Here is a 26,146-nt window from a genome sequence, read left to right on the forward strand (position 1 = left end):
TGTCTGGTTGAGAAAACAGGGAGTTGAGCCACACATGGTCATGTTTGGGGACAGTACAAAGGAAACCTCATAAACCATCTGATATGATAAAGTTACTACACAAAGCAGAGCGGTATGAGTAAAATACATTGTAATCATTTTTTTTGGAATCACTTAGACAGATATTTGCATAAATAATGTGGTGTCATAAATGTGAGTGTTGGCGAAGTTCATCAACTGTCCCATAAAAACTTAAGGACTTTAGTTCAATTGCTCGTGTTATGTTTTAACAACATTTTTTCAGATCACAGCAGTTGTGATATCATAAGCTGCTGGGGTAATTCATTTATATTGTTGGCAAGTGTGATGCTTTTCAGCTATGTTCACAGTCCTATATGCAGATTTATCACAAATCAAATGTGACTGTTTACAATCATATCTATAATTGTCTTGCATCTGATTTTCATGTGAACGTGACTGCCAACTAAAACAGCACACATGTGCACGAGATAGCTCTTTGTATGAGTCATTTGTAACAACAACGACAGGAGGCGTAAATTTGTTAGACGAGGAAAGCAAGTCTTTGTCTAGCTTTATCAGAAAAGATTAAGAGAGGCAAAAGCAAGATGGTTAGGTTTTTTTCCGCAGCTATTGCAAGCAATGCTGCAGTAGTGCTATGTGTTTACGTTGAAATCAGGCAGAGCATGCAGATAAACGTGCATCAGTAAAAAGCTGCCAACATTAGCCTCCTCAGTTATGTTGCATAACCACGTATCGAATCTACGACCACACGTACTGTGGCACAAACTGGATTTAACGAAATCAACAACCACATTTTCCTCACAACCCAAAAAATGAAAGTCGCTTCTATAGAAAAAAACAGTGAATGTAGCATTCTTGCCAAAAAAATAGCTAGGGACGCCACTCGTCACAAAATGCTCACTGCCAAAGATCAACACTTCTGATTAAGTGTGCAAAGCTTGGCCCAATTTAACCCCCAAAGCTCATATGTTGACCATGGTTTCCAGATGACTAACAGAGGATAAACAAACAAAAACACTTTGCACATTGGCAGTGTACACAATTACACCTGCCTGAAGGCAAATGGACGCCACACAGCCATAAACAAGTCAATGATCATGTAATATAAGCGTGATAATAATGCTCTGCCTGATCTAACAACATGCTTCACCAAAGCGCTTCACTCAGAACTGTAAACAGTTCAAACACACAACAGACCTAAATCATACTGAGACAGACAAACCAACTGGCATCCAGAAATTGAGCTCCGCTAAATGTTCACAACAACAAGGGGAGGTTCTTCTCTCTGACAAATGGCCAGTCTAGGACAGTTATGATGACAGCATTTGCTGTGGAGATGATCTAACCGTCATCTTCACACCTGTGCCTATGTGTCTGAGTTGCCAAGAAAGAAGACCGATCAATAAATGTGATCAATGGCTTCAAAGATTTAGCCTAAGCTCTACTCCACTCTCAGTAGGCTGTCATTTACTCCTGGCTACCCAGACACGTCTTATTCCAACAGGAGACAGCTATTCACTTTGTGACTTTTAACTGTCTGCAGAAAGAAAAGCACTCCATATTGTCCATTCTGAAGGATTCTGACAGGAGGCAAAGGTGTGTTTTCGGGGGCTGAGCACGGAGATCGGAGCTCTGGATAGATAGGGACTGCTGGGAGAATGGGGACAGGAGGTGGCTCTGTAGAGATGCCATGCTGTGAGAACAGACGATTGCAAAGGCTGCACTCAGGAAATCATCAAACAGCAGTTGGTTAAGGGTCTCTCTTGTTCGACAGCAGTAAAGGGACCCTGATGATGTGACACCAGGCTGAGCCGATGAATACGACTTTTGGCTCTGGTTATAGATAGTCCCATTTTATTCGACACGGGCCGCCTTTCTTCCACTGGCAGCGAGCTGAATGGGGGCTTGGCATTTGAAAGGAAGCCGAGAGATTTGCTGGCGGATTAATCCTTTCATTAGGGAAAGTGAGACGTTAATTGCGGCAACAGCTGCATCTCTCGTGTTTACACGACTGACGGTTTAAACGGCATTCCTTTAAACGGAAAAAAGCAATTATCAATAAATGCAGGGCAATCTTGCGATGATGAATTGAGCTCAAATTAGGCTTTCTTCATCTCTGTACCGCATATTCAGGGTGCAAACATCCGTGTTGGCTAGCAGCACGTGGTTGTGAGTTCCATTGTAAGACAACAAAGATAAAACACTTGACTTTCTGCGATGAAGAGCTCCAAGGGAGAGCAATCAAAGGTGAGTCGTGATTTTTAGCTGATGAGGAGAAGAGCGCAGGGGGGCAGGGAAGGAGGGTGAAAAGGATTTGTGCACTCTGAGGGGGGAAGAAGAATCGGTGTGTTGATACACTGAGGAACAACAACTTCAACAGAGAAGAGCTTGCCAGAAAACTAGTAGTCAAATCATGCAAGCAATAGAGAAACTAAGACAGTGTGGTTGTCTACATCCTAAAGCTTGGCTTAAAAAAAATGGATCAAGAGAAAGAGAAAATTCAAATCCAAGAGAAAGTTGTCGGGAAAGTGGGAAAGACAAAGGTTCAGGATGGAAGGCAATGGTAACAGAATGACAGAAAACAAGGTCAGCAGGGAGTCTGACAGCAAGAAGGGATGGAGAACAAATGAAGCACGGGGCACAGTGGTGGTGAGAGGAGAAAAGGTAGCTGAGGAAGGCAGGGTAACATTCACCGTTAGAGCCGATCAATTTCTCGTCCTCTCAATAATAGATGTGACGAGCACGGGTGGGCTGTTATCTGTCAGGCTTCACCGGCCGAAATACAATCCCCACTGGGAGCCCACACACAAACACTTACACCTATGCAAGCGTGAAAAAATGTCAGCTTTCCATACACACATTCTTGCAGAATAACTTCCCAGCTGCCCTTGATGCACATGTTGGCAAAAGCAACAAATTAAATTCAACAAAAATGGAAATCATTTGGTCTCACCGATGCTCTCGTTGTCTTCCTCACGGTCACACGACACTGCTGCTACTGACGCTCTCATTCATCAACTGAACCTTTTTCTCCATTTCACATGCAAAGGCGTAAAGCAGCTCAGACGCTGCCACTTTCATTCATACGCCCTTCTGTTGTGTCCTTTTAACCTCACACTCTAAATCTTTCACTTTTTCACTCTAATAATCTCACAAACGTATACATTTCTAAGGACACTGCACAGATTCTTGCACTTTCAACCCTGCGCCAGTATCAGCACATATATGTATATGTGTATGTATATATATATATATACACACAGAAACATGAGCTTCAGGTTACGTAACAGCTATCAGAAGCGTTAGGCAGACGCAGGAAGGCAGGCATGTGGAAGGAGCCTCTGCATGACAGAGCACAGCAGAAACAAGTTCTCACTCAGCCTGTATCTGTCAGGACCCCCTCATGTCGCTTTACCCAGATGTGTCACACCAGAACACCCACGCCCCTCCTGCACATTTGCTTGATCTCCAGCTGTACCCCTGCAACTATGACAAATAAAGAAAAAAGAGCAGGTAACACGCTTCAGGCTTCTGAGGTTTTATGTGTTGGGACACAATAAAAGCCAGTATTTGCCCCTTCCTAGGTCTTAAATTAGTTAAATACAATCTTGAATGAAATGTAACATATGACATGTTGTCAACAAAAGTGCAGAAGTGGTTTGTGAAAAAGTAAGCACACCTTACGGGCAAGAATCAGCCAGATGCTGCTTATCAAATTCATTAAATCAACTGATCATCAGCAAGTGTGAGCACCTCTATAAAAGCAGAAGTTTTGTCAGTTTGCTGGTGGGGAGCATTCAAGTGTCTGTTAACAGAAGGCCAAGGAAGAAAGACATCAGCAATAATCTTAATTGTTCTGTTCATGACAGAACAATTAAAAAAAGACTGAACAAGTATGGCTTGTTTGGAAGGGCTGCAGGAGAAAGCCTCTTCTCTCTAAAAACAACATGGCAGCATAGCTTAGGTTTGCAAAGTTAAATCAGAACAAACCACAACACTGCAACAATGTCCTTTGGACAGACGAGACCAGATGTTTGGTCATAATGCAGCACGTTTGGTGAAAACCAAACACAGCATATCAGCACAAACACCTCATACCAACTGTCAAGCACAGTGGAGGAGGGCTGATGATTTGGGCTTGTTCTGCAGCCACAGGACCTGGACACCTTGCAGTCATTGAGTCATCGACCATGAACTCCTCCTGTATACCCAAGTATTTTCGAGTCAAATAGGAGGTCATCTGTCTGACATCTGTTTGGATGAAACTGGGTGGTCATCAACAGGACAATGATCCCAAACACTGCAGCAAATCTACAACAGAATGACTGAAAAAGAAAAGAATCAAAGTGTCACAGTGACCCAGTCAGAGTCCAGACCTAAATCTGACTGAAATGCTGTGGTGGAACCTTAAGGGAGATGAGCATAAACAAATGACTGCCAACCTCTGAATTTAAGCAACATTGTAAAGACGAGTGTTGTGAGAGTTTGATAAAGTCAAAAAGAAAATAATTACTTACAGCAACTACAAGTTACTGCTGCGCAAGGGGTGTTTAGCGTGTCACGCATTGCTTCTACATCTTGGCTTAGTTTTTGTTCAATAAAGAATGAAAAGTTGTAATGTTTTATTTACTTGAAGGTGTATTTACATAATTCAGAGATCTCGAATAGACCAGATTATTTTTTATCATGCAAGGACATGACTAACTTTAGGATTTAAAAGAGGCTGTACTCTCTTTATTTGATGTGACTGCACGTGTAAAAGATAAAAGGAATATCTCATTTTACACCAAATTTACCATATTGTATGTTACAGCATATTGAAGCACAAGCATACCAAGGGACTGCAGAAAAAAAAGAACACAGTATATAAGTGTTCTATGTAGTTCAGAGACCACAGGAAGTGATAACACCCTGGCACACCTAAGACACATCAAGCACTGTCAAGAAGTAGAAGAGCAGAACTAATCTAGTATATTGGCATCCAATATACGGGGCCAACCATATTGGTGGGGAAAATTATCTTTTTGAGTCGTCCTCGTGAGAACATTTTAAGACATAAATAGTCTTAAAATTTATGAGTCAGTTTGTGGGAGTCAGCTCTCGATCGGCAGTGTAGTCATCATCACAGCATGTGATCGTAGATGGCACAAACACTTGGACATGCTACCACACCAGATAAAAGTCCTTAAAACACACAAACGACTAGCAACAGGGAAGCAAACAGCCAACGAGTGTATGATGACATGCAATTATCATGTTTGGATAAACCTATGATTTATTTATTCCTGGATGAGGAGAGACGTCAAGCAGCTATAGGAACAATCTGTTCCTGCAGCTTTGTGCTGAAATTCATGTTTGCTGACGGCTTTTAAATTATGTGTCACTCATGGTTTTAAACAGAGGGGAGCCACAGGAAAACTGGGTTAATATTGAAAAGTGCTGGCTCTGTACAGATCTTGCAGGGGAAAAAAAAAAGGTAATGCAGGTAGAAATGTGGATATCTCTTCAATTCCAACCCAAGCATCTTTAGTGCATGGTGATAACTCTGCTGACATAAATAGATCTGTCAGTGTTTACTCAGTATTAAATCAGGTGGTGTGACATTGAGTTTGAAATATAGTCAACTGTTTTGTATCACAGCATCAGGCTTTATAAAGGAGTGTGGTTGCAGATCTCCGCTGAATGGACACCTCTGGTACAGGCTCCACTGTCAGGACTGCTTCATGTTGAGGGTAAGGAAATCATTTGTAGCTTCCTACCATGTTGACATCACAGAGGATACGTTATGGTAACTTGGGATGTTGACTGGCAGGCTCACATTTATTTTCAAACCTACCATACAATATGAATTAAGGTATATAATGTGATCAGTGCTAGAACATTAAGTTTTATTAAAGGGGAACTCCGGTATTTTTCAACCTAGACCTTATTTCTGTCATACAGTTTGACGAAAGTCGGCCTCCTTCGGAAGCTATTTAGATAACTCGAGATCCATATAACGGAGTGAACGGGGCAAAGACAATGCAGCCTCTAAATAAGGCATTATCTGTCTTTATTTCACCAATACTTCACGAATGAATGAACGAACATGTACTATAGCTCATTGGTGCTGTTATGTGGCTACTTGCAGCTATAGGAGAGCTAACGGAGGGATTTCTACACAGGCACTCTACTGGGAGGACTTCATCCACACGCCCCCCTGGAGCACAGTTTATCTACTCCTTGCTCTGTGGCAGTCGACTAACTTCACACAGAGTTTGCTACTGCTAGTTTTATGCAACATGGCAGGATATTTATCAGATTTTGACAACGTGAAAGACGACTTTGAGTAAGATGGACGTTCTTACCGGAGTGAATGAGCTGTGCTGCAGCCATGTGTGTGGATGAAGTGAACAAAAGCTCAGTGCAGGGTAAGAGCATAATGTGTACAGTACGAGCAAAAGTCCTGAACCTCCCTCATTGTTCATATTTTGCTTCCAAGCAGCCAGACTTTCTTGTTATCTTTTAAAGTGGTCTTGAACAATACTTCTCCAGTCTTTCTGAAGGTCTTTCAAAGTTTTTCCTTGAGCACTGGCTGTTTTTCCCATTATTTTCAGGTAAGCCTTTGTACATGACCATTGTACAAATGATCTGGGTTTTGGTTTATCACACCACTTAACACTGACCTTTGACTCATTCAAGCACAAAAAAGACCCACAACTTGTGTTGCATCTATATCTAGCTGCATCCAGAAAAAATGCAAAGATAGCACAGCTTGACAGATATTAAATTGTATTTTTTGTACCAACAAGGTACTAAGAGATGCATCTGGACCAGCTGATCCATCTACTGTTCACTGAAGCCTCATCAGAAATTGTCTCCATGGAAGGGTGGCTGTCAAGAAGCCATTCTTAAGGAAGGGAAACAGGCAGCTGACATCCAAAGAAGAGCTTTGGGATGTCCTTCAAGAAGCCTGGAGAACTATTCCCAAAGACTACTTAAAGAAATGACAAGAAAGCTTGTTTGAGAGGGTTCAGGCTGTGTTGGAGAATAAAGGAGCTCATACCAAATATTGACTTTCAAGATTGTTAAAATTGTATGAACTCCATTTTTGCCTTGTACGCTTCATTTCCATTTGTATTTGCACATGTTTCAGTAGATCTCTGCACAAGTCTTCTGTTTTCCTAATATTATAAAGAAATGTAGTTGGTGTGCTGTACTTTGGAGAGTGCTGCTTGTTTAATTCCAACAGGTGACGATAACTCTAAAGTGATATGTGTGTCTACAATTTTCAAAAAGCAGAAAACATATTTGTTTGAAATTCAAAGCTGGCTAGAGTTTTTGTTTGTACTAGGGTGCCCTGTTTTATCACGATAAAATAATTCACCTCTACACATTAAATCTGAAATTTCATTCCAAAAGAACACTTTGAAAGCGTTTTCCATTTCTCATGTGAGTTGATGTATGTCTCTATCTGAGCTTGCCTGTCTCTGTTCTCAAGCTGCATAAGATATTTAGCTCCCTCTGCCAAGTGGAAGAGAATCTGGTTGTCTTCTGGAATAATCTGATATAATATATGAATGTGGCAGTTACACATGTATAGAAAATATGACCCCAGGGTCAGTTATGTAATACTGAACAATGAGCTATTTAGAGATTTCTTCTGCAATATACAAGAGGTTGTATTTTAATTCTTTCCACACAGCAGCTTTAGATCATTAAACAATCTATTATAAATCAGTTACTAGAAAGTCTTTTAAATTTTCAACTCCTCTTTCATGCTCCATTTCCACTTTTCAGACCAACATTACTCAGGCTTTTATTAATAGTCTTGCAGTATGTGTAAAAATAGCTTGAATCAGTGTACAGATACAATATGCTGGGGGGAAAGTAATATGATAATAAAAAGTATGAAGGCATTTCTAGGGCAGGACCGAGAGAGGGAAATTGCTTCCCAAGAACTGAGCACGGCTCCCCAGTGAGCAGCTCATAAATGAATAGAAAAAAGAAAATTTACAGTCTACTTGTAAAGAGACGAATGACAAAACTGTAAAAAACAATCAACCTTTCAGTCCAACACCATGTTTGACGCACGGTGGAACAGATTCTCCATCTGAAGCATGCTCCGTCAAGTTCAAAAGCATGGCTCTGCCACTGTGGTGCTGTGAAATCCCTGCCATGTAGGCCAAGCCAAAACAAATGTGATGTCAATGCAATAATAAACGAGCTTTGTGTTTGAGTGCGACCATGATAATTAGTCTCAAGACGGTATGTTAGTGGAGAGAAGGCTCATAAAATATAGAGGCCGTTTGGCGCGCACTCAAGAACAAATCTGTAGTCTAAGAGCGTGGGCTGTTACACTAATGTTCTACACTGCTCAGATCTGGCAGAGGCACAGTCAGAAAACTTTGTTTAGGGGGGGTAAAGATGCTGACGGTTCCGGGCAGCGGGCTAGAAAGATTACTGAGTCAGCACATGCACATAGACGCACACCCTCTCCCAGAAACACATAATGTATGTGTCGTCATACCACACAATCCCCTCCTGAAAAAAAAAAAAGTCCTTTTTATTGACTCGATGGCACATTTGCCCCAGAGACCAGACAGATCACAATTCAGGGTTCCTGACAAAATTGGGGTCGGCGCTGAACAGCACAGCAACCCAAGGTCGGGGGAGATGATAATGATGTTTATGAAGTCTAAATCCACAAAATAAGACTCCCTCTGTATCTCACCAAGTGCCTGACTGTAGAGCAAGCTTCTATTGTGACCAAATGTGAAAGGTCTGCTTAGCAATTACAGTTGGAGGCTGCGTCACATAGTGCAGCAGAGCTGGAGGGGGGAGGCTGAGGGTAGTACACATAGACCAGATGTGCCATTTAAAGGCAGACAAGAGACACATCCCTGCAGTTTCATGCAGAGATTTATAAGATTATTGCCCTAATACTGGAACCCCTGCAAGGGAGACATTGACATTTAAACAGCACTAATAACCTCATTCCGAACCTCTGTTTGTTTGTGAAAGCGAAAAAATCTCCAGCAGCTAAGACTTACTGCGAAAAAAAAAAAAAAAGGAGCAAGATTTTTGCTGCCCGTTGGGTGGGCCAATAGCTCCTGGTGGGCTCTGTGGTTGAAGATGCTCGCTGTTTGCTCAAATTGTCACACAGTGTGGATTCACAGCTTCAGTTCAAACCCCCCTCTCCGCTGCCATTACAGCCCCTTCTGAGCAACAGCAAACACATCTCGGCCATCTCTTGAAGAACTGGCAAATAAAGAAGAAAAGTGACTTTCGACTTCTTTGAATATGAAGTGCTCTTTTCCACTTCTGTTTTTATTTCCTCAGCATTAATTATGCATATCAAGTAAGGCTTTTTGATTAACGCCTCAAAAACACAGAAAAGCAGCTTGAGCATGGATTATTTTTCAGGAGGGAAACTTTCCACGCCTAATTAAAGTGGGCTTAAATACCAATCACACACACACAAAAATCTGTGAACATTACACTTGATTGTGTTTATTCTGTTAGCACATTCAGCTGCCATTCTCATCCAAAATGGCTGAAATGGGCCTCTAATAACTCAAAGTAGATAACGTAGATACAGGAATAACTATAATGACACATAACAACTGAATTGTATATAATGCTTCAGAAAAGCAGCCATGCGCATCAGAGGATTCTCGGGCTGGCCACCATTACAACGAAAGTGCTCTCACAGGCGCTCACACGCACACGCTGGCATAGCCTCGACCCCAAACGGCCACTACACACCCAATTACAATTACATTCTGAGCTCAGTGCTCCTCGAGGCCAGGGTATCGATGATTCATTTTGTGTTTTATCAAAGAAACAGGAGTGCCATTAAAAAGAGATCAGTCAGCCACCAGGCACGAGGAGTCTCCCTCTAATTGGCCATTCATCAAAAAGCCTTCTCAAGTAGATTGCAGCACTGAAATATCATGCATGACAACTGAACTGCACTACATTAATTACGCCACTGATGAACCTCAAGCCCCGTGGCTCACCCCTCACGATTTTAGAGAGGCCTGAAAATGCACAGATGCACACACACTTGGACAGCAGAGAGATCTGATTGAGAGTTCGAAATAAGCGCTGTTAGCACGAACGCAAAACATGACAGACTACATCACATGTAAACAGAAATCACGGTACCCATCAATATCATTTGACACAGAGTTAAATACGACCAGTTCTTTTTGCCTCTGTACTTTTAGTTTCAAAACACCTCCCTGAGGTGCTGCCATTTCATCTGCTCAATATCATCAGTAAAGCTCGAAAAAGATGCTTTCAACCATTTCAGTCACAGCAGGTCCGGCATGTTTTCACAGAGACAGAGCACTGGTTTGAGAATGTATCGTAGTAGCTGTCTCTCAGCCGTCTTTGTTCAACTGATCAGTCGTCAGGACACACACAGATGAAGCTTTTGGAGCGCCGTCTTCCTCCTCCCACCACGTGCAGGGAATTCTCCCTTTCATCCATTTCCTGATGCACTCTAACTAGACAGTTTTCGGTCATGTCCCAGAATTATGTATGCAAGAACTCTAGCTTCTCTCTCTCTCTCTCTCTCACACACATACACACACACACAAACGCACACAAATACGAGCAGCTGCACATCCACTGACAATTCATCCATCTTTGAATCTCTCATTTTATGGTTTGAGCATTTTGGTGTTTTCCTCCATTTTCGGAGCTGCCGGATCAGCTGGGGTCTGGTTCATCACTGAGCAGTTGCCCAGAGGCCAAGAAACAAGAGGCAGCCGCTTTAAGTGTGGTTACCAAGCTACTTCGGGGTTAAAACACATGTAAAAAGAGCCACATGTAAGCACGTCTGTATGTTAGCCCGCACACAAACGTAGCTGTTGTGTCTCCTTGGGGCTCAATCCTGCTGAGGAATGTTTCTTCTGAGTTTCAGAGAGAAACCCAGATGGTGTTTGATGTGTGGATAATGATTTAGTAAAGGCTACAGCAATACCTTCCCCGCTTCCAAGTTCAGTAGAAGCCTGAAACTGTTGTGTAGGCTCGAGCATGAAAAACAGTAATTGAGAGCATTACGGGGCATGGAAAATGCAGCTCTGAAGTCTTGGATGTGCAGATTGTTCCTAAACTAGCCTGTCTGTGAAAATACTTCTCTTACATCAAGAAGAAAGAGCCATATAGGCTTGTATCTAAGAGGAGCAACCTTTGGGAATCAAGCATGTGCCCTTAAAGGCACTTCTGTGCATCAGTGTCTGCACAGGAGCTCAGAGCTGAGTACCGCTGCTATCAGTTCATCATTGTCATACAGTAATTCAGTATGTAATGTGCCTCTAAGTCCCTAAGAAGCAGAGGAACAGACACACTGTCTACATGGAGCATTCTAAGCCCAGTCAGTGTCCTGCAGGACCGGCTATTTAACACAGGAATAAGCCAATTATCTTCATGGAGAAGGCAAATTTACAATAGGATTTACTAAATTCCTACAGGACTTCCATGTCAGGGGTGGCAGCTAATGCTGTAGGTTTCCTTTTGTCATGGCCCCCACTCACACAGATGCACACACATACATCTGCAGCTGATGTGATACACACAGGCGAGCAGATGCACATTATCACCAGCCCAAGCACCTACGCAGTCACTCTTACCTGGGGCGTGCACAGCTTTTGACCTGAATTTTTGGCAGCCTTGATAAAGATGAGCCAAAATACCAAAGCAACTAAACACACAAAAACGGATGCGCTACCTTCTGTGCAAACAGTTCTGAAACTAAAGCAATTGTACGGAAAAATTGTTCATTTTCTGAGAATGATCAATTTAACTCCAAAGTACCGGTTGCAGTCATTGGCACCTTTTGTTGCAGAGCTTATTAAAGTCTTTCTAAATTGTGTTAAACCATGGGGCAATTATTTAAGTAGCGACAGTCATTGCTTTCAATTTCATATGTGCTCAAGAATTGAGAAATAAGGACAAGTAAATGGAAATCCACTGAAAGCTGTAAAATTGAAAACTGCTATTCCATCATGTTTAAAATTAATCACATCAATGTGAGGTCTAAATTGAGAAAATCTCATTTAACGTTCAATACTATGATTTCAGAAACTATGAGCAGAGGCTCTAATTGTAGCCTCGTTCATTTCAGAACAGCTCGGTGAGATTTGACCCTCCTCATGGATTCCAGCCTCATTATCCTTGTATATGGAAGTAATGCAAGCTGGCCTGGGTGACTGATATGCCTGTTGTTTGATCTGTTTCTCACTTGTGGACCTTTTGCCCTCTCACCACCATGACTCATGACTTCTTGTGAGCAGGGTTTTGAGCGAGCTCTTGTAGGGCAAGTTGCAAAAATTCATGGTTTTTTATTTTCTAACATTAAAGTAAGACTCTGACTTTTGTTACCTCTTTGCTTTCCTAATGCAGTCGAAAGTAATTAATAGATATGCAAGCGCTAACTGGAACAAATGTTGTCATTAATATATATCATATTTATATATTAATATATAATTTAAGGTCAAATTAGAGCAAGATAAAGCTTTGTTGTGTTTTGAGTTTCTACTAATGAAAGAAGCTGTCAACTGATTTGTGGTTTAAGAAATAGCCGAGCCTACTGTTATTCCAATAAGGGGCTCCCAATATGTCTGCAAGACTATTTTCTCATAAGCTGGAGGCTTGATTCTATTCCTCCTTTAGAAGCTGCCTATACTTTCCACAAGATAACATCTATCAGCTAATGCTGCACTGATTAAACAGCTGGTGACATGATATTTCCAGTTTCAGCTTCATTGGCCAATTTTTCTCAGAATAATCAGATTCTGCACAGGTGAAATTTATATAGTAGGTGGGTTTACACACAATGTGAACAGAGGCACACAAACACAGGCTAACTTGTTGTCTTTGTACTAGTTCTTCACTGTCAGATAGGAAAAATGTCCATTTTAGCTCATTTGTGCCCACATGAGATAGGCGTATACGCAAGAGTCTTTTCGCCTGAAATATCAAATGCATGCAGATTCAAACTGTCAGTTAGTCGAAAGCAAAATATTAGTAAAATACAACTGTTTTTGCCAAACAATAGAAACAAATCAAGCAAGAACAAAAGTCTCATTAAGCAATCCTGAGAGCTCAACATGTAACACTAGTCTCTGTGTATCCAGCTGTAGCAAAAGTGTGACACAGTCTCTTCCATTTTCATGTTCTATTTGTACAAAAAGCCCTCTCCAGGAATCTGGAGAACTTTATCTTCAGATGTGATTAAAGGAGATTTTAAAAACGGTTCTGTAATCTGTGTTATCAAGTGGTCAATCCTTTATTATGGAAACAGAGCTGAATTTTAAATAAAAGGTTAAAAAGGAGGAAGAATGAAAATTGGAATCAGCCAAAATCATACCCAGATGGGCAGACTTTTAAAAAACGGGTTGGGGGGGGGGGGGGGGGGGGGGTGGTCTGTGGTGCCTGTGGTCAGCCATCAACAACTGCCATGTGAACCACCCACCAAACTCCAATGAAACATAAAAACCCAGCCCTACTGCACCTAAATGCAGGCATAACGGAGGGCAACTTGGACTAAGAAATGAAAAACTCCAGAGAATGGAAATCCCCAAACTTTACATTAATTCTGTCTGCTGATTTCATTCAGAAAAGATGTTTTTCTTTTCCCCGCTCACCACTCGAATACTTCAGCCAGTGGAGGCAAGCCTCGAACCAACACACACACAGCCAACAGTCATATAAGCTTTCTCGTTTTGTCAATGTCTGACTCCCCTGCCCTCTCTCTTTCTCAATTCTTCACAGAGGGGTATAAATGTTAATACACAGAACACACACATACACACAAAACCGCCAACACACTCAGCCTGGGGCAGCCTCCTGTCTTCCTGTATTATAATGTCTCCACTGGAGCGAGCTGCTGTACTTTTTTCCACTGGAGTCGTCCTCCATCCCACCCATCCAAACAGCTATCCACCACCGAGCTGGGACTTGCCTCTACCAATCTAGCTCAAAGATTCAGTCCACTAAGGCAGTAATACAGACCCCCTGCTGGCAGCAGAAAGAGAACGCCTCTCCACACTTTCAGTTCTTGTTCAAAGGGGAAAAATTGAGGAAGATCACAACATTGTACAAGAATGTGCATGTTCATACATTTCTGCCTGTTTTAGGACCATGATTTCATGAACTGGTAAAGTGCAACGAATATGTGGGTGAATATATGAATCCACAGCTTCCACACAGGCCTGCAATGTGACATGCATACGAGTTAACAGCGTTGTTGGTCTGTGAGAATCAGACCGTGACAGAGTCTGCAGCACCATCCCACAGGCTTCCACAGAGGAAAAACACTGCATCGCTAGACATAGCCTTTTCCTCTAAATGACTGTCCCACTCCCTGACCACCAGGGAGAGGCTGGCAGGGGTCAGAATGTCCCGCTCTCACTTTCATCCTGGGACGCTGGAGGCATAGTACAATATTCAAGAATGATGTAAAAAAGCGTGAAGGATGTTCGAGCTAATTCCCACACTTCCTGAGAGACGCTTGCTGTAAAACCACTGGTGAATTTCCCTTCTTAAAAAAGTCTGCATCAGCAATGATGTGTCTTCCCCTCCTTTGATGCATGATCACCATCAAAGGAAACTGAGCAAGGGTATCGTACATCATCCTCCACATCAATCCGGATTATAAAAGAAGCGTCACGTGTGGGTGAAAAATAGCTCGTCAGTCAGTTGCCTTGAGTAGGTAATTGGAGATGATATAGTTGAGATCCAGCTCTGAGCAAAACCATGCAGAGTCATAGTCCTTATAACTCCCCCTTCAGATGGCTGAAAAGTACTCTGCCGAAGGTTTTGTTCAGCTCATTCTATTTTCCCCATGATTGAAAAGCAGGATGAGGGGAGCAAAAGAAGGATCTGAGGCAACATAAGATCCTGGAAGCTCCTTGTTTCTTTTCCTGTTTCAAACAGTCGTATTGGGAATTCAGCCCCTGCCTTATGTATGTGCATTAGGGCCCCAGGGAATGTTCATGTGTTGAGCACTAAGCAGTAATTTCCTTGTTCTTCTTGAAAATCCCTGGGAGGCCATGTTGTCTGATTCATTTCATTGAAATGTCAGCTAATGAATGGCACACGGATGTCAACTGCCACGCACACACTGCCACAAAAGAAAAAAGTCCCCATGGGTGCTCATCTTGGGGGTTCTCTCATTCTCATTAGGAGGGAATCAAAAGAAAATGGAGGATGCACTGATCAGTCACCATGTCCCCCATGAGGGTTGCATGTGCGGCTATATATCCCTTCATAGAATGGAGATCCGCATGTTTGGACACATCTGTAGCATCTTTGAGGGCAGATTTTTGATGGACTTTGATTGAGTCATCAAAGGAACAGAGCCAGTGTAGTCTCTGGCACAATATTAGTGAGAAATCTGTCATCGTGGCAAACCATTAAAAGCCACCTCAGGCAAGAGAGGAAACATGGGCAGGCGAAGGCAGTTCAAGAAAACCCTAATTCAAGACCTGCATTCAAATTTAGTTTCCCAGTGCACCCTCAACTCTGCAGTTTCTCCTCTGAACTTACAAAGCCAAACACCTTTTATCCAGCATGTCCTTCCTCTCTGTCTTTTTCTGCCATTGTTGTTTCTTCCTCTTTTCTTTTTCAGTGGAAGACCATCTATCCTGAAGCACTTCCACACGGCCAGCCAAAACAGCCAATAATCCACGCTAATGGGACTTGGGTGTTTTTCTCTCTTGTCACAACAACAGCACTTCTCATTCCAGTTTCTATTCTCCAGGCAGTTTTATCACCAACATAAGTCAGTGACTCAGTGCAACCTGTCTGTTTCCACAACCACCACCTCCTCCACCTTTTCCCGACATTGTCCTCTCATTTTTCTTTCCAATTTCTCTGCCCAATACCTCTATACACCTTGCATCCACTTCCCCTTTTCTTCCATCTCTACCAACACCCCCCCCCCCCCCCCCCCCCACACACACACACACACACACACACACACATCCCTTTCTGTGCCCTAAACTCCCCTCTCCATCCTCATCCAATGCCCTTCTTTGCAGCTCCCTTTTGCTCTCTAATCCCCATCTGAGTAAACACGGTGTGAACAGCTATTGACTGAATGCTAACACATAGATTGGCACACGTTCTTTCACTTAATGAGAATAGGGGTGTTTTTCTGGTTGCGACTTCATCTAAATGAAGAACCTAATAAAGTCCCCGCTGGTTCAAGGAAAGCAACACATTTACAGAGAAATCGTAGAAAACTGACACATAAGCAAATAGAGCCTCGGTGTTCACACAGCGATGTTTAATTTATAAGCTTTTCATATGCATAAGAATGCCTCATACTGATCAAAGCCATTATAGTCGCTCAGGGTCATCATGTATACACATATATGAGAGTGTGTGTCTGTGGGAGCCACTCATGTATAATAATGTTTTTTATGTAATCAACACGGAGCTATAAGACCAAGGATTTTCAACTTGAGAATTGACCTCAGCTGCAGAAATGTCTCAAAGGCTGATTGGGCTTGATACAACATCAAGAAATGATATATAGATATGGCAAACCCACTTTTCTTGCTCTCACGAAAAAATATAGTACACCGCTGACTGTAATAATCGATATAACCGGATAACTCGGGTCATAAATCCAAGCAAATGTATTTCCCAGTAGGGCAGTGGATGCTTTGGGTCTCACGCAAACATTATTACATCTGCGCGCAAAGAAGGGAGAGGAGGATTTTGCAAAGGCACAAGAGCATCACCCCTGGTAATGAAGCCAAGTACTTATTATCAGCGACTTATGGGGGCGCGTAATGAATGGACGAGATTAAGCCGGAGTTTTTGAAGCCGACAAACCTCATTAAAGACGCACCGAACCGCAGACAAATTTGCACGTGCGGGCGCGCTCGAAGGTAAAATGTTTGCCCTGGGGTGTCGGTGCTCCGTCTGTGACAGTCTGTCAGGCGCTGCGCCCGTCTGTTGGGAATCGCCTCACACGCGTAAAAGAAAAATACATATTTTTCAAAATATTGCACCTGTCCAGTTGCACAAAAAGTGACCCCCCATCCCTTCTCAACTCATGGTCTGGGGCGAGCTCAGATGACAAATGTGGTCGAGTCGAAGAACGGATCAATAAGGGAATCAATCCGTGTCGACTATAAAACAGTTATTATGGTGGTTAAATTCCCCCACATAAACGCTCATATTATTGCGCGCCAGCGACGTACAGGTCGACAGCCTCTTTTACCATAAGGACTTCCAAACAGGACTCTATCTTCACTGTCGGCCATTGCGAAACTGGCTCCGATATGTTTATTTTAATAACGACTGAAGGGTACATCTTTATTCTTTAATTTAAATTCTATACTTTTAAAACGTCACAGACCCCGCAGACATGTCGGAGTCTCGCTGAAGCGCACGGAGTCGGTCCCTCGTGAGAATTAAGCACATGCCTCTAATTCACTGGGAAATAGGATCCACAGAATGATAGTTAAGTTTATTTTACTACTCCGAACCTTAATTTCAATTTGAAATTTGATCCCATGTGGAGGGAGTGATGCCAAAGAGCAGTCAGGGAGGCACGCAAATATCACCAAATACCAAGCGAGAGGAAACTAGGTCTGATATTCCGTCAGCCTGACCGAGGAAACAAAAAAGAAAAAGAAAGAAAGAAAAAGGAAACCATGCGTTCTTATACTAACAGCATCATCTGGGTTTATACAAATTAATGCAGAAATTACCTAAAAGTGTGGGCTCTCGGTGTGATTGTCTCAAGTTTCTCCGTCGGTCGCTCGCGCTGCCCGTCAGCCGGTCACAGATCTGAGTCCAAGAAGGACAAACGTTGTTATCGGTCGTCTCTTTCTCCCCCCTCTCTCTCTCTCTCTCTCACGCTCTCGCTCCCGCTCTACTACTGTCTTCTCCACGAAAACGAGTCTCGAAAATCTCCCGGCACATTTCTCTTAAACGCCCACCGCTTTCCACGGCTGTGTGTCTTCGTGCTCTCTTGAGCTCTTCATCACTACTCCCTCTCCGAAGTGATTAACACTGTTACCCTGCTGTGTCCATCATGGCTCATATTCACCAGCCACCGCCAGCATGACCATCGTGATCACCAACGGGATCATAATCTAGCAAATATCTACTTGGTATTTTAGGTGTTTTAGCGTTTTTAATCATAGACGAACATCGAAGTACCACTTTATACAAAAAGGCTTAAATACTCCATAGCAAGTAGCCTATGTGTTAAATCCACATTTTGGTGATTTTTTTTTTAAAGTGTAAAGCAATGCTATAATGAAGATTTTGCCTAAAAGGTGATGGTCAGAGCAGAGCCTGCCCTTCACATTGTTGCCTGTTGTACTTTCTTCTTTGATGTCTTTGCTGTCTATTTACAGTGTGCATACTGCTAATACTGGTATTCCACATAGGTATATCTTTTAACTTGAAAACATAAAGATATATCATAGGGCCATTCGTTTCTGTGTGCAAAACTGTCCGATTTTTGCATTGTTACTTATTTGGTAAATTATTGACATCAAGTATGTGACAAGAGGCATGGCTCCCAGAGTACTAAGAATTCATCTAATGAAGGGATTTAGCAGGCAGTTTACAATGTACATTAAAAGGAGAAGGTCTTTTTCTATGTTTGAGAGCATTTTGCTGTCTGAAGTCAAAACCAAGTCAAAAACTTTTTTCAGGGACTCTTTAGGTCTTGAAGTCGTTCAGACTTGATTTCAACTTCTCACTCTGAAAGAAACTTTCCCATCTTCATCTCCACCCAAATTCAAATCATGTTGAATTCACTTTATTTCCAAGTTAGTAAGTGTTTTGCTGTCAAAAACAGATTATCAGAAGTTACATAATTGGCTTCAGTTAGATAAATGAGCCAACCATACTCACACTTTGTGTGATGGAAAAAATGTCCAGACAAGGAAATACAAATTCTTATTTTCATCCTTTAATTTTTTCCCCCTGTCTAACGTTGGAAAGTCTGATTTCCAATTTGAACCCACAACCTGGGCTAAGATTCTATCCATGAGCCTTCTTGCTGTGAGGCAACAATGCTACTTACCACACAACAATGCAGCCTCTAACCTTTACCAAGTAACTTTTAAGACATCACATCAACCTTAATGTTTCTTAAACTTAATAATGAATAACACAATGTGTAAAATAGTGATGAAACAGCGAGTAAAAGCACAAGGAAAGACTGATGGAATGCAAAAACATTTCAAACTGAAGTTACATGAAAGCAACAGGTGATGAATATTAAAGCAACTTTACAGAATAAAGTAACTTGAATGCACCAGTGATCAAGATGGTACTTTTTTTGGCCAGTAAGGTGTGTACTGCCATCCCACTCTCCTCCAACCTCTAAATGTGAACTTTTGAACCTATAAAATGTGATGCAAAATGCTATTACAGGTTATTACACTGTGCAGTTATTTTCATTTTCAGTAACACAAAAAAAAAACAGTGAGAATTGTGCCTGTGGACACGAATCTTTGAATTAAATATGCTGTGAAACTGGGCTGGCTGTCTGTGTGTGCCAGTATGAGCTCTTGGGCAATGTATCTCTTTGGTCTCTCATATGGTAATAATGTGTGTCAGTTGGTGTAAAGCAGGGATGTCCACATCCGGTCATCGAGGGCCACTGTCCTGCAGGTTTTAGATGTTTGCCTGCTTCAGCACACCTGGTTCAGATCAATGCATCATTAGCAGCTTGTGCAGAACTTAACAATCTTTTGAAAAGAGCCATTTCATCTTAACCAGGTGTGTTGAAGCAGGGAAACATCGAAATCCTGCAGGACAGCGGCCCTCAACGACCGACTTTGGACATCCCTGGTGTAAAGCTTTCATTTAGGATCTCATGTTGGAAAGTTGTACCAGGATTAAAGTATGTGAATAGGTGGTAGAAAACTGTCACTTTAAGGATTTTACTTGGAGGAACTTTGTAATGATCATACATAATAATGCACACATTTCTTAGATATCAAGGATACACAAAATTATTATGTGCAAAAAAACAAAAATTTAAAAAGAAATTTCTAAATTTCTAAATAATTACTGCAGGTCAGTCTTTAAAATAGTGCCCTTTTCTATCATTAGCCTGCATCTTCAACTGGGGCACCATCATCATCATCATTAACATCATTATCAGCACCAGGGTATCACCTTACAATCCAGTGATAACATTTTTATATTCATGTTAATCAGATTATCTGCATTAACGTCATTGTCTTATTTCAAAAGGCCATTACCTCGAATCCTTATCACTTAAGGATAAATTATACCTCACACACACAAGCACTCATTATTGCCTGCACACACATTTCATTTGGCTGATATACCCTCCTCAGTCATTACACATACTCCAAGTCCCGTATCTTCAGTCTACAGTGTACTTGTAGATTGACTCCACCAGAAAGTCTTTGAAGAACAGAGAGAAGAAGGGAGGAGAGAGTTATATGTGCGACCATTAGAAAAGTATGAGAGAGGAACTGCTCTTCTCTATTATGAAAACACAGCATAACAGGGCCAGCCACATGACAGAGCATGAAAGGACTGATTTATCCACTGGGGAGATACTGTGTGTGTGTGTGTTAGGAATAGCGAAGGAAAGGAAGGGAGTTGAATGTACTTGGCTTTTCTTGCTCTGTAATATTGAACAATAGAGCAGAGTGAGTACAATACTGAATTAAAGACATACATCTATGTGTGTGTGTGTGTGTAGGGGGGTTTCAGTGCTCCTCCTTCTTCTTTTCCTCAGGCTGAGGTGAACATCTGCCTGGATTATCTGCAGCCTGGAAAGTCGATTTTGCCATCTTTGTGTTTGGCAGGCAAACTCAGTTGGCCCAGCAGCAGAACCAGGCTGAATATATTGTTCCCAGATCCAGGCTCACTGTGTCCTCACTATCATCACATATTCAGACATCTAGGTGTCACAGACAGTTCCTTCTTAAATAAGTTGTGTTTTTTGTAGTTATAAGGATCACTATCTCTAAAAACACGACAAATGTTTATTTTGTAAAGGAAATTATTTAATTTCCAATGACTGCCCTTTTTAACTGTGTCTACACACTTCTTTAACCCCGATCTTGACCCAGAACCCACTCAGACTGATATCTCTTGGATAATTTGTAAAGAGTTTGGTGACAGTTATTTTCTCAGAGGAAGAGCATCTGTGTTGGTCCACATCACTGCATGCACAGTGCCTACCAAGTTTATCCTTGGCCCCAATCAGCTGTGATTGAAATGTCTGCCAGTCAAAAATCCATTATACTAACTATGGGACAGCAAAAAAAATGACCAAAACCTGGAGAAGCACAAATACTTATTATCTTTTTAAATCTTTGCAAAAGTACTACCCAGCAATAAGTTATCAAACAAGTTTAACTCAACACCCGACAGACTCGGCTGATCAACTGCAGGATACGTTTGGCAGGCACCGTGCCTGCAATTATGTGGAGCAACATAGATGTTCTTGGCTGGAGGAAATAGTGACCAAGTACTCAACAGTCTGGCGCAAAAGTGATATGGTGCAAAATTCCCAATATATAACGTTTGCTCAAACCGCTATGAACTTTTTGAAGCTCAGAACAGCAACACTTACAGCAGTGCACACACGTTCTCAAAATAATTACATGTCCACATCACATGGACCGAACTTCTATTTTTTTTCCTCATTTTTTTTTTCTCCCTCATTCTGTTGCCCCAAGTGGGCAACAGAATGAGGGAGAAAAAAAAAAGATTAGAAAGCCGGCTGAAGTGTGGATACAATATTGTCCAAATTTAACTCAAAGCTAGCCATGGCAACATGTCTACCCCAAGCAAACACCTCGTCAAAAACAAAATATTTCGAAAGGATTAGGGGTGCAGTAATTACCAGCCTGAAAGATGTTCCTTCTGAAGCATCCAACATATTTTGGACTCCAAAGCCTCTCTGGTTGGCTCTAAGATTATGTGGCCAGAGAGACTGTATAAAGAGTGTTTGCTCTGGTGTAGCCCTGGACGCGCAACTGTGAAGGTGAATCGCTGTACCCCAGATGTTAAATCACTGGCTGTGAGTTTACATCAACCTTATCTACTGAGAGAATTCATACTCAGTCATTTCTGAAGTATTATCATAACCATTTCTTTTCGGGAAATAATAGCGTATAGTATAGTTTTATTACCTTTTTCTGTCAATATATAAAGCGAGTACATTATGAGATGTTGCATTGTATGCTTCCTCTTCTTGAAAATCATTATTTGGTGCAAACATGTATCAGTGTCAGAGCTCCCCATTGCACAGTAGACACAGGGCAGGCTAGTGCCATCTCCTGGTGGGTGAAGATGTGGGCAGGAACAGATTAGCATGTTCTTTTGTACACATTAATTTTAAGGAATTAATTTGTTTTTTAGTGGAAATTTCTCGTGCTTGTTTTCTGTCAGGTGTTTTTAACCCTATAAGGACCCAAGACAACTCTGAAAATCAAACAAACCTTCAAATACACCGACATTTAAACAAATACCATCACATGATTCATCCACTGCTCAGTTTTATGACAGCTACTAAACATCTAATTTGTGTGACTGTTGGTGTGCAAGCCGACTGCATGTGTGTGTCTCAAAGGCCACTGTCATGAGCCAGGAAGTGGGAGAGTAAAGAGAGGGGTTTGCTCTCCGAGGCAACTAATGGGCTTTGATCCCAGTCATTGATCAGTATAGAACATCCCCAGGGAACAAAGACCCAGAACACACCGGCATGCCCACTGTGTATACACAAAGTCAGAGATGGTAAACAGAGTGACAGGGAAGTTGGATGCAGCAGATAAACAAGCAGGTGAGCGGATAGACTCAAAGTGTGCTCACTGCAATAAGAACACGCAGATTTGCTTCTTAGACGGACATGAGGACCGGCAGGCAGAGTGACAGATAGCATGAGAATAACAGACGGCCAGACAGATGCATGTTGCTATTCCAGATCTTCGGTGAGAAACTGGCCAGGTATAGCGTCTAATAGCATGCCACTCTGACAGACACGGACAGCTGCCGCATGGTATAGTCTGAATTGAGCAGAGACAGGCAGATGCCCTTCTCTCAGCTGGAAAGACGCTTCAGCTCTGCATACACACACAAACACACACAGTGCTCTGCTCATCCTCCTTCTTTCTCCACCTGTCTGCTCCTTGCTGTCAGAGATCCAGACAGGTGGTGATGTTTGTTCCCCCAGGCACTGTCACCACCCTCCCCCACCGTACCACCACCCCTTACCACGCATGTCTCCATCCTTCTCCTTTGCTTTCCTTTTCTGAGTGGCATTTAAGTGCCGCTGCCCTCAAAATAATACCGTGGACAGAAAGCACAGAGTGGATTGTGTATCCGTGAGTCTGCTTGTGGCAGGTGTCCAGGTATGAATATGACAAGGGCTTTGTGCTGGAGCAATTGTTTGAATGCTAATACCCATAAATGAATGCATTGTGATTTAGCCTTTATTATTATTCCTTTTCTGGCCGAGATCCTGCAGCACATTATTTCAGTTATGAATGGTTGTTGACAATCAGTGAAAGAAAGATATGGATTGAGAGAAAAGGAAAGAGGGGAGGGAGGGGTGCCTGCAACTGTTACATGAAATCTCAACACTGGCCTTCAAAAAGACCCTCTTGAAAGTATTCATGGAAAAGTATTACAGTGTTTCTGGCATAGTGGGTTTTAGCAGTCCAGCTGGTGACGGGCTGCTTTTTCCAGTTGGCAATTGCATTTTTCTGCATGAAGCAAAACATTCCCATCCCAGAGAATACTGTGTGTATGTGTGCATGAAAATATAAGATTGTATTTAGTAGAGCTGACATAATCTCCTACCACAGACATTTGTCATTTCAACTAGTGACAGTGATAGCAAAAAAGATTCAGTAAAGCATATGTCAGCCTGAGGGTGAGGACTCACTGAGCGCAACAAAATGCTTCCATTCAGTTTCTATGTGGAACTATCGCTGCACAAGGCATTTTGGGATTCCCAGTGACATGGGACTGACCGGCAATACAAGACAATGCAACGCTTGCAAAATTCCACAAATTACCATGACCTTTTGCAGAAAAAAAAAAACCAAACACGTTGTGCAGAGGTATGGCGGGACATTTGATCTCTAGAAACTGTAAACTTTCTGAGAGCGTTCTTTTCCATTTCTCTGGCCACCAGAGCTGCTTGGCACTGAGTCACGTAAATTGTTGGATGGAGCGCAAGCTGCTTATTTATACAATATGTTCTAATGGGCCAGCTATTTGCAAGATTGTGTTCACTGATAAATCCATAACGATGAAAGGAGATGATGTTCCCGATTTGCTCATATCCAGTCCATTCTCACTATTACAACTTGAAGTCTGCTTTTTTCTTATCTTCACTCTGTTGCATAGGCATTTTGTTGTTGTTGTTGTGTATATGAAAACTCCTGCACGGCTCAAAGTAAGCTGCAGCAATGTACAGTATAAGAATTGTGGGCTGCTGCCAGTCAGAGAGTCGCTGGCCCGGGTCCTAGCTTCCCCAGACCAAACGTCAGTGTGTCCTTAGGCAGGACACTGAACCCCACATTGCTTCAGAGGTGTCCATCAGTGTGTGAACATGTGTGCCAGAGAAAAAGCACTACTGACTTGTGTTGTATGAGTGTATGAGTGTGTGCGAATGGATGAAAGGGGCTTGGAGTGTAAAAGCGCTTTGAGGGGTCAACTAGATTAGAGAAGTGATATTTAAATACAGTCAATTATTAATTAGCCTTTATTTTAAATTCTCATTGCTATTCGTATCACTTATCATAATTTTCCACAATACCTTATATTTGATGCATCGAAATGAAATCCAGAGCACTGCACATAAACACGGGGGAATCATTTCCATATACCTATGCATTCGTACGAGAGTAATTTCATTCATTCCTATGTGGATTGTGGAAAGACCACACTGTGTGCCAGAAAGTTCAGTAAGCAAAGCAGTGAACAGGCTAGAGAACTATTAACCTGAAAAGCTGTGATTGCACATTTAACACTTCTTCACCGTATCATATTAAAATCCCCTCTGTATTCAGCTAGTTAGAAAATAATGCTGAGCAGGGGTCTTACTGTAAAAAGATTTGCATTGATACTGTGCACCTGATCTGAAGTGGATTAGAATTACGGAACTAAATGGCGACTGAGAAATGCTAAACCTAACACATGTTTGAAATAGCATAATTATTCCATTGCCTAGAAGAGACAAAGGTGTTGTAGACCACATGTTTTTTGAAAGCTTGGCTATTCTTCTACATATCGACTCCACGCTCGACCAGTTTAAGAGGCCCAGCTTTGAATTAAACGCCAGTTTTTATTTGTGGATATATGGTAACTTAGTAAATTAGCATTATACAGCTCTTTAATAAATCAGTTTGCAAAAAAATGAAAATGAATGAATTGATGTTTAGGCTCAATTAAGTTTAGGTCAGTGATATACTAAATTAACTACTAAATTTGATGTACATGAACAAAAAAACATCTACACACTCACAATGCCCAAATGTGCTATGTTGGGCTCATTCTCAAGATATAACAGGCAGTTTTCTAACTTGTTCTGTCAGCAACAGGTGATTACAGATGTCGACTGTATTTCCCATCATTATTCCATCCATTCACTCTCCATACCCATTTCATCCTGTTCAGGGTTTCGGGGGACTGGAGTCGATCAGCGCTGCCATTAGAAAAGAAGCAGGATACACCCTGAAACAGGCCACTAGTCAATCACAGAGCTTACACACAGAGAAGCAGACAACCAAGCTCACACTCACCTGACACACGTCTTTGTACTGTTAGATAAAACTGGAGCACTTGTGGGGACATTGTTTAGGACATCTGAAGCTAAATTTAACTGGATTTGACACGAGTCGAGCGTCAGAAATCTGATGTAGTACGCAGACTTTACATTATTTTCTACATTCTATAAAATGTCAACCCTTGGTGACGTCGCCAAACTTTCATCGCATCATTCATCATTACTTTTCGTGCCTTGTTCACGAGTAAAGCATTTAAGGACACTGTGTTCTCTTTTGAACATCTCAGCGATACTTCAACCATTTCTTTCATGTGTTTACAGACATAAACTGTGTGTGTTTGTTTCTTTTTCTTTTTAATCAAACTGAAA

The 26,146-nt window shown here is 41.8% G+C and overlaps 1 protein-coding gene across 1 annotated transcript in view; it reads right to left on the reverse strand.

Annotated features, from left to right (window-relative positions):
* cdh24b (cadherin 24, type 2b) overlaps positions 1-18,027 on the reverse strand; it is a 159,591-nt gene extending 141,564 nt beyond the window's left edge. The window contains exon 1 of the mRNA XM_072364084.1: positions 17,742-18,027. The gene's annotated coding sequence lies outside the window, so the exon portion shown is untranslated. The remainder of the gene's footprint in view (positions 1-17,741) is intronic.
* Positions 18,028-26,146: the final 8,119 nt, after the last annotated feature.

Source organism: Leuresthes tenuis, unplaced genomic scaffold (assembly GCF_036924035.1).
Source record: "Leuresthes tenuis unplaced genomic scaffold, fLeuTen1.0.hap1 SCAF_14, whole genome shotgun sequence".
NCBI lineage: Eukaryota > Metazoa > Chordata > Actinopteri > Atheriniformes > Atherinopsidae > Leuresthes > Leuresthes tenuis.